Source organism: Lissotriton helveticus, chromosome 4_1 (genome assembly GCF_964261635.1).
Source record: "Lissotriton helveticus chromosome 4_1, aLisHel1.1, whole genome shotgun sequence".
Lineage (NCBI taxonomy): Eukaryota > Metazoa > Chordata > Amphibia > Caudata > Salamandridae > Lissotriton > Lissotriton helveticus.
The window spans coordinates 1,980,338,159-1,980,350,467 of NC_136063.1; positions in this window are offsets into that span (position 1 = coordinate 1,980,338,159).

The following is a 12,309-nucleotide window of genomic DNA, read 5'->3' on the forward strand; positions in this document are numbered from 1 at the left end:
CGTACCCGCGCATACGCTAAGAATATGCTTTGACGTTACGCGTCGCATCAAAGCTTCCGTGTGACGTCACGTACGCGAAAGGCGCAAATGTTTTTAATTGTTTAAAAACATATCTTTATATATTTAATGTACATACTAACAGAACACATTATCTAGGGTAGTTATGAAAATAGTTTTTTAAAACTTTTAACAATCGTATATTACTTCTAAAAGCAATTACACAAATCTCGGTGGAACGTCATGCGTACTCGCATCGTAAGTGCACCTTAAGCACACCGTAAGCATACGCAAAGCCATGTGACTTCAAAAGAAGCGATTTGATTGGTTCATAATACTTCCTATACCAACTGTTTAAAGTTCCGTCCCATTTTAATCATTCTACTTTGACTTTCTAAGAAGAAGCATCTCTTCTGAGAATCCTCTCAAATAGAAGGAAGATCACCATAATAACAGCAATGGACTCATCTTCCAGCCATTCTTCAGAGGGAGATTTCATTCCTGAAGAACCTCCAAAGAAGAGGAAAGAAACTTTAATTTTGAAGTTTTTTACTTTTCCAGAAGGGCAAAAAAAGGTTAATGCTCCAAAAGTAACCTGTAAAATTTGCCAAACAACTCTTTCAAGGGGTGATCAATCTAAAAAATACTCCTTTGGCACATCAAATATGGTGCGACACGTGAAGAACCTGCACCCCAATAACTTTGCTCGAGCTGCAACACGGAGGTTGCAGGACAACCCACCTGCTACTGCACCAAGCACATCAAGTGTTCCAGCAGCATTTTCAGCAAGCAGTCCACACCCACAAATTTATCCTGATTTTGGTGAAGTAAAAATTCTATGCATTGATTGCGATAAACTTTTGTGGTATGGGGAACAGTCTATTGACCTGATAAAACAGGAGCATCGCTGTCCTCGACAATATTTTTTTTTTCATTCTTTTGTTCCTGTTGGACACTTTTTGGGTTCCAGTTCCATTTTTTTGGTTTTAAAAAAAACTTGGTGACAAAACACAAAAAAATAGAAAACTAAAAACACAAAAAACCCAGTTCTTTTTAGAACTACCTTCACTGGTCAAAGAAAGAACTATATTTCTATGCTAGTGTATAAAAGTTTCTCAGAATGAATGTGTAGTTCATAAATGAATGAATGAAGGTAGAAAGACTTGGGGATTTGCTCTTGTGATGGCTTCGCCACTAAAGGCACAATGCACTTTATTTTCTTTTGCAAACATTTTCTTCCAATTCGCAAGCGTTTTATTATTCCTCTCTTAAAAGACAAAGGTTTTATGCAAGTTAAACCAGCCCTTTATTACTTGCAGGTACTTTCTAATGTATGGGAGACTTTTAACATTGCTAATTTCCTTACTGAGACTGTAAGACTAAAGAAGAAAATTAAATGGGATTAGTCAATGTGACAAATTCGATGAACTGAATTGTGGCTGAGGATATTCTTTTAATGTTTCTCTGATTTTAAAGGATGTTTTTTAAATGAATTGATTATATATACTGTATATATATTTAGCTTGCACCTCTGTATTGTATTTTTACTGTGTTTTGATACTATTCTTGGTCTTGACTTAAATTGTTCAGTATACTTTTATGGTTTTTGTTATGAACCGAATAAAGTACTTTTGACTCACTGACTGAATGAATGAATACATTACTAGTGTATGGTGAATGTGAATCTCCAGAAGTATAAGGAACTGCTACAGCATAAATCTATAAGCAGTTTACCTATAGTATACTGTATAACCTTCGAAGGTCTTGAATGTAACATATCCACATAAATAGGTTTCAAGTCTATGCTTCAATTTGCACTGCTGGTGAAACTGCCTGGATGAATTTCTATGTGTTACGGGTGGATTTACAACCCCCTTGTGCCTCTTTTAACACAGCTGTAGCGTCACTTTTGTGATGCACTGGTAGTGTAAAAGCTGTGCCATGGTGTGTGGAAGGTGCATCACATTATAAAGCCCTGCGCCAGAAGGAGGTGCACAATAACTGTCATATCTCTGGGAATGTACCACGTATTGTACATCTGCTGATTAGTGTTTTAATGTAGTGAATAGATTCTTTTAGAATAGTGTATAGATAAGCACATAGTGCTGTATGGTCACTACAATATTGAAACAGAAGTGTGATAGTGTTTACTGGAAGTGTAAGGATACAGATTGGGGAATTGAAGGTATAAAAGACAAGTTTCCCGGTGCATAGAAGACTACATGCATAGTCTCGAGCACGAGCACCTGCTTTATTTTATCTATTAGTGCTTCCTGATGAAGCTAACTTAGTAACTATTTTAGAATGGCGCTGGCAGCTTGCCGGCCCCATTCTAAAATAATACAGGAGTGGGGCAGAGGGCAGAAGGTCACAGAGTGGGGCAGAGGGCAGAAGGGCACAGCAACGAGTGGGGCAGAGGGCAGAATGGCACAGAAACGAGTGGGGCAAGGGGCACAAGGGCACAACAACGAGTGGGGCAGAGGGCAGAATGGCACAACAACGAGTGGGGCAAGGGGCACAAGGGCACAACAACGAGTGGGGCAGAGGGCAGAATGGCACAAAAACGAGTGGGGCAGGGGGCACAAGGGCACAACAACGATTGGGGCAGAGGGCAGAATGGCACAAAAACGAGTGGGGCAAGGCGCACAAGGGCACAACAACGAGTGGGGCAAGGGGCACAAGGGCACAACAACGATTGGGGCAGAGGGCAGAATGGCACAAAAAACGAGTGGGGCAAGGGGCACAAGGGCACAACAACGATTGGGGCAGAGGACAGAATGGCACAAAAACGAGTGGGGCAAGGGGCACAAGGGAACAACAACGAGTGGGGCAAAGGGAAGAATGGCACAAAAAGGAGTGGGGCAAGGGGCACAAGGGCACAACAATGAGTGGGGCAGAGGGCAGACTGGCACAAAAACGAGTGGGGCAAGGGGCAAAAGGGCACATCACCGAGTGGGTCAAAGGGCAGAATGGCACAAAAACGAGTGGGGCAAGGGGCACAAGGGCACAACAACGATTGGGGCAGAGGGCAGAATGGCACAAAACGAGTGGGGCAAGGGGCACAAGGGCACAACAATGATTGGGGCAGAGGGCAGAATGGCACAAAAACGAGTGGGGCAAGGGACACAAGGGCACAACAACGATTGGGGCAGAGGACAGAATGGCACAAAAACGAGTGGGGCAAGGGGCACAAGGGCACAACAACGAGTGGGGCAAAGGGAAGAATGGCACAAAAATGAGTGGGGCAAGGGGAACAAGGGCACAACAATGAGTGGGGCAGAGGGTGGAATGGCACAAAAACGAGTGGGGCAAGGGGCACAAGGGCACAACATCGAGTGGGGAAAAGGGCACAATGGCACAAAAACGAGTGGGGCAAGGGGCACAAGGGCACAACAACGATTGGGGCAGAGGGCAGAATGGCACAAAAAACGAGTGGGGCAAGGGGCACAAGGGCACAACAACGAGTGGGGCAGAGGGCAGAATGGCACAAAAATGAGTGGGGCAAGGGGCACAAGGGCACAACAACGAGTGGGGCAGAGGGCAGAATGGCACAAAAACGAGTGGGGCAAGGGGCACAAGGGCACAACAACGAGTGGGGCAGAGGGCAAAATGGCACAAAAACGAGTGGGGCAAGGGGCACAAGGGCACAACAACGAGTGGGGCAAAGGGCTGAATGGCACAAAAACGAGTGAGGCAAGGGGCACAAGGGCACAACAACGAGTGGGGCAGAGGGCAGAATGGCACAAAACCGAGTGGGGCAAGGGGCACAACGGCACAACAACGAGTGGGGCACAGGGCAGAATGGCACAAAAACGAGTGGGGCAAGGGGCACAAGGGCACAACAACGAGTGGGGCAGAGGGCAGAATGGCACAAAAACGAGTGGGGCAAGGGGCACAAGGGCACAACACCGAGTGGGGCAAAGGGCAGAATGGCACAAAAACGAGTGGGGCAATGGGCACAAGGGCACAACAACGATTGGGGCAGAGGGCAGAATGGCACAAAAACGATTTGGGCAAGGGGCACAAGGGCACAACAACGAGTGGGGCAAAGGGCACAATGGCACAAAAACGAGTGGGGCAAGGGGCACAAGGGCACAACAACGAATGGGGAAGAGGGCAGAATGGCACAAAAACGAGTGGGGCAAGGGGCACAAGGGCACAACAACGATTGGGGCAGAGGGCAGAATGGCACAAAAACGAGTGGGGCAAGGGGCACAAGGGCACAACAACGAGTGGGGCAGAGGGCAGAATGGCACAAAAACGAGTGGGGCAAGGGGCACAAGGGCACAACAACAAGTGGGGCTGTTGGACTTTGGCCCTTAGGGCAGGTTCACCCCGAGACTTTTTGCTTGAAATGGTGACCTGGCAATGGTGATTTTTTGGGTTCTGCGCACTTTCACTGTGTCCCAGTGGAAAGTGCGTGCGCACTGTGAGTGCATGTGCTGAGCTAGGCCTGCCCGCCCATAGGAATGCATGGGGAATGTATGTGTCCCTGGTAGTTCCTGATGCGTGGGGTGTACAGGCTTGAGTCTGGTATGTGTGAACTCGTGAGAGTGAATGCTGCGAGATGGTGTATGCAGCATGTATGTGTCTAGAAGGGAAGCGCCATTTCTAGACATGGCTGTACGTGTGCTGTGAGGGTGCTGGTGTGTGATTGGCTGGAGCTGGCTGGCATGCCAGGCTCCAGGAAGTCTGGATGGGTCTGCTCGGTGGTGAGTGGGAGATTAGCATGAGTGATGTGTGGGAGGAGTGTACCTGTGTCCTGGATGGGCTGGGTTTTCCCCACACAATGCTGGCTCCGCCCCCCTGTAGTGCGTCTAATGACCCAAGCCCTGCCAGTGAATAGAGAGGGTGGTTGAGGTAAACAGAGTACTCAAGAACCAGCTGCGACTGGTTCCGCCCCCACCCTGCACCTTCAGACAAAGGGAAATACTGTATAAAAATGGGGCTGTGTCCCCACTGAAGTTGTTCTCTTCCAGGATCCTGAGGGGACTGTTGCTGCTGCTGCTGGGCCAGAGGACCGCCACTTGGACTGTCTCCCTGCCTGGAGACCCAGTGAGCTGGCTCTGGGCCCAGCCTTGCCCCCCTGCCTGCCTACAAGGACTTTGGGGCCTGGACTTTGCCTCTAGCGCTTGGAAGCGCTTCCTTGTGGCCCTTAGCGCTTGAGAGCGCTTTCTCTTACCCCTGAAGCATTGGAAGCGCTTCATTTGCGGCCCTAGCGCTTAGAAGCGCTTTATTTATCGGCTAAGCGCTGGGAGCGCTGTCATTGCCCTTCCGTGGCTGCCCATGCCGCTTTTGCTGATTTTAGAGTCCCCTGGCAGGTGCCCACCCTGCCCGGGACATTGCCGCTGTTTCGGATTTATAATTTACCTCGAGGGAGGCCACCCCTCGGTAAATTCATCCCCCGCCTGCAGTGCCTGAGCTGGGCCGCCGCGCTGCCCGCGACGACCCGGAAGTGGTTGTCCGGCCGGCCAATCCGTGCGCGGCCGACCGGAAGTCCCGCCCCCCCTCAGCCGAGAGGACAGAGGAAGCCGGAAGCTGCCGGGAGCCGACCCGGTATCCAGTGCAGGAAGAGAGAGAAGCCGGCGTCTTCTCTTGTCCCCCCCCGGGCTCCCAAAGCGAGGGAGAGCCCAGGAGAGAGAGGACAGAAGCCTGGCAGAGAGGAGCTGACGCCTCGAGGAGCCACCGCCTCCCCTGACAGCCGGTGAGTGCGGGCGCCCCCGGGGTCACTTCTCCACCCCAGCGAGGCTCGAGGGCCAGTTCGATTTCCGAGTCCCCGGAGGGGGGACTCCAGCATCTGGGGCCACATTCGTGTAGAGCCTTCGAGGGTACCCTCGTGTAGAGCCTGCAAGGCTCCTGGCGGCATCTTTGTTTATGCAAGTCCACGAGGGACTTACACAAGCCGCCCCTTTTGTTTGTCCAGAGCCACGGAGGCTCAGGGGCATTTCTTTGGTCATGAGCCCTGAGGGGCTCGGGGGCAGAGTGGAAGGAGGAGCCCAGAGAGGCCCCACCCTGGCCCATTCAATTTAAGAGCCCAGAGAGGCTCTAGGGGGCATTTGCAAAGTAGAGTCCCCCGTGAGGGGCTCCACCAAGGCAGCATTTCGTGTTTAGAGCCCAGTGAGGCTCTGGAGGGCCACATTTATTTCTTAGGGCCCGGAGAGAGGCTCCAGGCGCCAAAGTGGTTGTGAAGGGCCCAGAGAGGCTCTTGAGCCCCCACTGTTGTTCTTGAGCCCTGGCAGGCTCAAACATTGTTGCACCAGTTGCCCAGCACTTTGTGGGCAACTGCTACAATTAGGCCCCCCTGACATTGGACACAGGGCGTCCTAGCCCCAGAGAGGCCAGTTGGCCTAGGGACAGTCACAGGTGGTGACTTACGTGAGTTTGGCGCAACTGTACTTTTTCTGCACCTCTGAATGTGTTTTTATACGTCATGTGCCTTACACCTCTGACTGTATTGTGATGCATCATGTGTTTTCCTCCTTACACCTCTGAATGAATGTTATGCATTGCATCATGTGTTATGTGCTTCCACCCCCACAGGTATTGTGATGTGTAGGTGGTTGTTTTCTCCCTAGTACAGGTGGTGCTAGTGAGGTCCTAGTTACCAGTGATTACTGGTTGTGTATTTTTGTGCTACAGTGATTTATATTCAAAGTGCTACTTCTGATTCCTGACAGTGGTCCAGGTGGCCCTGTCTTGTAAATAATCCCTTGTAAATTCTGCCCGTGCCCCTGGCACATTGTAAAGTGTGTGTTTTATCTAATGTGTTTTGGTGTAATACAAAGGCTATTTTTATATAACCTTGTGTGGAGTTTCCTTTGTGGTGGGCCTTTGGGTGTTGTTGCTGGGGAGCGTGCGCAAATACTTAACTTACATCGCCTCCAAGTTTAGCCTTGCTGCTCGCGCCACGTTACCTAGAGGGTGAGTAGGGGTTATCTTGGCGTGTAACTCCCTTGCCCTGACTTGGGAGTGGTGGTCTCTGACTGACTTTGGCGAAAGCCCTGGCCAGCCAGGGATCCCATTTCCAACAGGGGCAGAGGGTAGAATGGCACAAAAACGAGTGGGGCAAGGGGCACAAGGGCACAACGATTGGGGCAGATGGCAGAATGGCACAAAAACGAGTGGGGCAAGGGGCACAAGGGCACAAGGGCACAACAATGAGTGGGGCAGAGGGCAGAATGGCACAAAAATGAGTGGGGCAAGGGGCACAAGGGCACAACACGATTGGGGCAGAGGGCAGAATGGCACAAAAACAAGTGGGGCAAGGGGCACAAGGGCACAACAACGAGTGGGGCAGAGGGCAGAATGGCACAAAAATGAGTGGGGCAAGGGGCACAAGGGCACAACAACGATTGGGGCAGAGGGCAGAATGGCACAAAAACGAGTGGGGCAAGGGGCACAAGGGCACTACAACGAGTGGGGCAGAGGGCAGAATGGCACAAAAACAAGTGGGGCAAGGGGCACAAGGGCACAACAACGATTGGGGCAGAGGACAGAATGGCACAAAAATGAGTGGGGCAAGGGGCACAAGGGCACAACAACGAGTGGTGCAAAGGGAAGAATGGCACAAAAAGATGTGGGGCAAGGGGCACAAGGGCACAACAATGAGTGGGGCAGAGGGCAGAATGGCACAAAAACGAGTGGGGCAAGGGGCACAAGGGCACATCACCGAGTTGGTCAAAGGGCAGAATGGCACAAAAATGAGTGGGGCAAGGGGCACAAGGGCACAACAACGAGGGGGGCTGAGGGCAGAATGGCACAAAATGAGTGGGGCAGGGGCACAAGGGCACAACAACGAGTGGGGCAGAGGGCAGAATGACACAAAAATGAGTGGGGCAAGGGGCACAAGGGCACAACAACGAGTGGGGCAGAGGGCAAAATGGCACAAAAACGAGTGGGGCAAGGGGCACAGAGGCACAACAACGAGTAGGGCAAGGGCAGAATGGCACAAAACCGAGTGGGGCAAGCGGCACAAGGGCACAACAACGAGTGGGGCACAGGGCAGAATGGCACAAAAACGAGTGGGGCAAGGGGCACAAGGGCACAACAACGAGTGGGGCAGAGGGCAGAATGGCACAAAAACGAGTGGGGCAAGGGGCACAAGGGCACAACACCGAGTGGGGCAAAGGGCAGAATGGCACAAAAACGAGTGGGGCAAGGGGCACAAGGGCACAACAACGATTGGGGCAGAGGGCAGAATGGCACAAAAACGAGTGGGGCAAGGGGCACAAGGGCACAACATCGAGTGGGGCAGAGGGCAGAATGGCACAAAAACGAGTGGGGCAAGGGGCACAAGGGCACAACAACAATTGGGGCAGAGGGCAGAATGGCACAAAAACAAGTAGGGCAAGGGGCACAAGGGCACAACAACGAGTGGGGCAGAGGGCAGAATGGCACAAAAACGAGTGGGGCAGGGGGCACAAGGGCACAACCACGATTGGGGCAGAGGGCAGAATGGCACAAAAAAGAGTGGGGCAAGGGGCACAAGGGCACAACAACGAGTGGGGCAGAGGGCAGAATGGCACAAAAACGAGTGGGGCAAGGGGCACAAGGGCACAACAACGATTGGGGCAGAGGGCAGAATGGCACAAAAACGAGTGGGGCAAGGGGCACAAGGGCACAACAACGAGTGGGGCAGAGGGCAGAATGGCACAAAAACGAGTGGGGCAAGGGGCACAAGGGCACAAAAACGATTGGGGCAGAGGGCAGAATGGCACAAAAACAAGTGGGGCAAGGGGCACAAGGGCACAACAACGAGTGGGGCAGAGGGCAGAATGGCACAAAAACGAGTGGGACAAGGGGCACAAGGGCACAACAACGAGTGGGGAAGAGGGCAGAATGGCACAACAACGAGTGGGGCAAGGGGCACAAGGGCACAACAACGAGTGGGGCAGAGGGCAGAATGGCACAAAAACGAGTGGGGCAGGGGGCACAAGGGCACAACAACGATTGGGGCAGAGGGCAGAATGGCACAAAAACGAGTGGGGCAAGGCGCACAAGGGCACAAAAACGAGTGGGGCAAGGGGCACAAGGGCACAACAACGATTGGGGCAGAGGGCAGAATGGCACAAAAACGAGTGGGGCAAGGGGCACAAGGGCACAACAATGATTGGGGCAGAGGACAGAATGGCACAAAAACGAGTGGGGCAAGGGGCACAAGGGCACAACAACGAGTGGGGCAAAGGGAAGAATGGCACAAAAAGGAGTGGGGCAAGGGGCACAAGGGCACAACAATGAGTGGGGCAGAGGGCAGAATGGCACAAAAACGAGTGTGGCAAGGGGCACAAGGGCACAACAACGAGTGGGGCAGAGGGCAGAATGTTACAAAAACGAGTGGGGCAGGGGGCACAAGGGCACAACAACGATTGGGGCAGAGGGCATAATTGCACAGAAACAAGTGGGGCAAGGCGCACAAGGGCACAACAATGAGTGGGGCAAGGGGCACAAGGGCACAACAACGATTGGGGCAGAGGGCAGAATGGCACAAAAACGAGTGGGGCAAGGGGCACAAGGGCACAACAACGATTGGGGCAGAGGACAGAATGGCACAAAAACGAGTGGGGCAAGGGGCACAAGGGCACAACAACGAGTGGGGCAAAGGGAAGAATGGCACAAAAAGGAGTGGGGCAAGGGGCACAAGGCAACAACAATGAGTGGGGCAGAGGGCAGAATGGCACAAAAACGAGTGGGGCAAGGGGCACAAGGGCACATCACCGAGTGGGTCAAAGGGCAGAATGGCACAAAAACGTGTGGGGCAAGGGGCACAAGGGCACAACAACGATTGGGGCAGAGGGCAGAATGGCACAAAACGAGTGGGGCAAGGGGCACAAGGGCACAACAACGATTGGGGCAGAGGGCAGAATGGCACAAAAACGAGTGGGGCAAGGGGCACAAGGGCACAACAACGATTGGGGCAGAGGACAGAATGGCACAAAAATGAGTGGGGCAAGGGGCACAAGGGCACAACAACGAGTGGGGCAAAGGGAAGAATGGCACAAAAATGAGTGGGGCAAGGGGCACAAGGGCACAACAATGAGTGGGACAGAGGGCAGAATGGCACAAAAACGAGTGGGGCAAGGGGCACAAGGGCACAATAACGAGTGGGGCAGAGGGAAGAATGGCACAAAAATGAGTGGGGCAAGGGGCACAAGGGCACAACAACGAGTGGGGCAGAGGGCAGAATGGCACAAAAATGAGTGGGGCAAGGGGCACAAGGGCACAACAATGAGTGGGGCAGAGGGCAGAATGGCACAAAAACGAGTGGGGAAAGGGGCACAAGGGCACAACAACGAGTGGGGCAGAGGGCAAAATGGCACAAAAACGAGTGGGGCAAGGGGCACAAGGGCACAACAACGAGTGGGGCAGAGGGCAGAATGGCACAAAAATGAGTGGGGCAAGGGGCACAAGGGCACAACAACGAGTGGGGCAAAGGGCTGAATGGCACAAAAACGAGTGAGGCAAGGGGCACAAGGGCACAACAACGAGTGGGGCAGAGGGCAGAATGGCACAAAACCGAGTGGGGCATGGGGCACAATGGCACAACAACGAGTGGGGCACAGGGCAGAATGGCACAAAAACGAGTGGGGCACAAGGGCACAACAACGAGTGGGGCAGAGGGCAGAATGGCACAAAAACGAGTGGGGCAAGGGGCACAAGGGCACAACACCGAGTGGGGCAAAGGGCAGAATGGCACAAAAACGAGTGGGGCAAGGGGCACAAGGGCACAACAACGATTGGGGCAGAGGGCAGAATGGCACAAAAATGATTTGGGCAAGGGGCACAAGGGCACAACAACGAGTGGGGCAAAGGGCAGAATGGCACAAAAACGAGTGGGGCAAGGGGCACAAGGGCACAACAACGAATGGGGCAGAGGGCAGAATGGCACAAAAACGAGTGTGGCAAGGGGCACAAGGGCACAACATCGATTGGGGCAGAGGGCAGAATGGCACAAAAACGAGTGGGGCAAGGGGCACAAGGGCACAACAACGAGTGGGGCAGAGGCAGAATGGCACAAAAAGGAGTGGGGCAAGGGGCACAAGGGCACAACAACGAGTGGGGCAGAGGGTAGAATGGCGCAAAAACGAGTGGGGCAAGGGGCACAAGGGCACAACAACGATTGGGGCAGAGGGCAGAATGGCACAAAAACGAGTGGGGCAAGGGGCACAAGGGCACAACAATGATTGGGGCAGAGGACAGAATGGCACAAAAACGAGTGGGGCAAGGGGCACAAGGGCACAACAACGAGTGGGGCAAAGGGAAGAATGGCACAAAAAGGAGTGGGGCAAGGGGCACAAGGGCACAACAATGAGTGGGGCAGAGGGCAGAATGGCACAAAAACGAGTGTGGCAAGGGGCACAAGGGCACAACAACGAGTGGGGCAGAGGGCAGAATGTTACAAAAACGAGTGGGGCAGGGGGCACAAGGGCACAACAACGATTGGGGCAGAGGGCATAATTGCACAAAAACAAGTGGGGCAAGGCGCACAAGGGCACAACAATGAGTGGGGCAAGGGGCACAAGGGCACAACAACGATTGGGGCAGAGGGCAGAATGGCACAAAAACGAGTGGGGCAAGGGGCACAAGGGCACAACAACGATTGGGGCAGAGGACAGAATGGCACAGAAACGAGTGGGGCAAGGGGCACAAGGGCACAACAACGAGTGGGGCAAAGGGAAGAATGGCACAAAAAGGAGTGGGGCAAGGGGCACAAGGCAACAACAATGAGTGGGGCAGAGGGCAGAATGGCACAAAAACGAGTGGGGCAAGGGGCACAAGGGCACATCACCGAGTGGGTCAAAGGGCAGAATGGCACAAAAACGTGTGGGGCAAGGGGCACAAGGGCACAACAACGATTGGGGCAGAGGGCAGAATGGCACAAAACGAGTGGGGCAAGGGGCACAAGGGCACAACAACGATTGGGGCAGAGGGCAGAATGGCACAAAAACGAGTGGGGCAAGGGGCACAAGGGCACAACAACGATTGGGGCAGAGGACAGAATGGCACAAAAACGAGTGGGGCAAGGGGCACAAGGGCACAACAACGAGTGGGGCAAAGGGAAGAATGGCACAAAAATGAGTGGGGCAAGGGGCACAAGGGCACAACAATGAGTGGGACAGAGGGCAGAATGGCACAAAAACGAGTGGGGCAAGGGGCACAAGGGCACAATAACGAGTGGGGCAGAGGGAAGAATGGCACAAAAATGAGTGGGGCAAGGGGCACAAGGGCACAACAACGAGTGGGGCAGAGGGCAGAATGGCACAAAAATGAGTGGGGCAAGGGGCACAAGGGCACAACAATGAGTGGGGCAGAGGG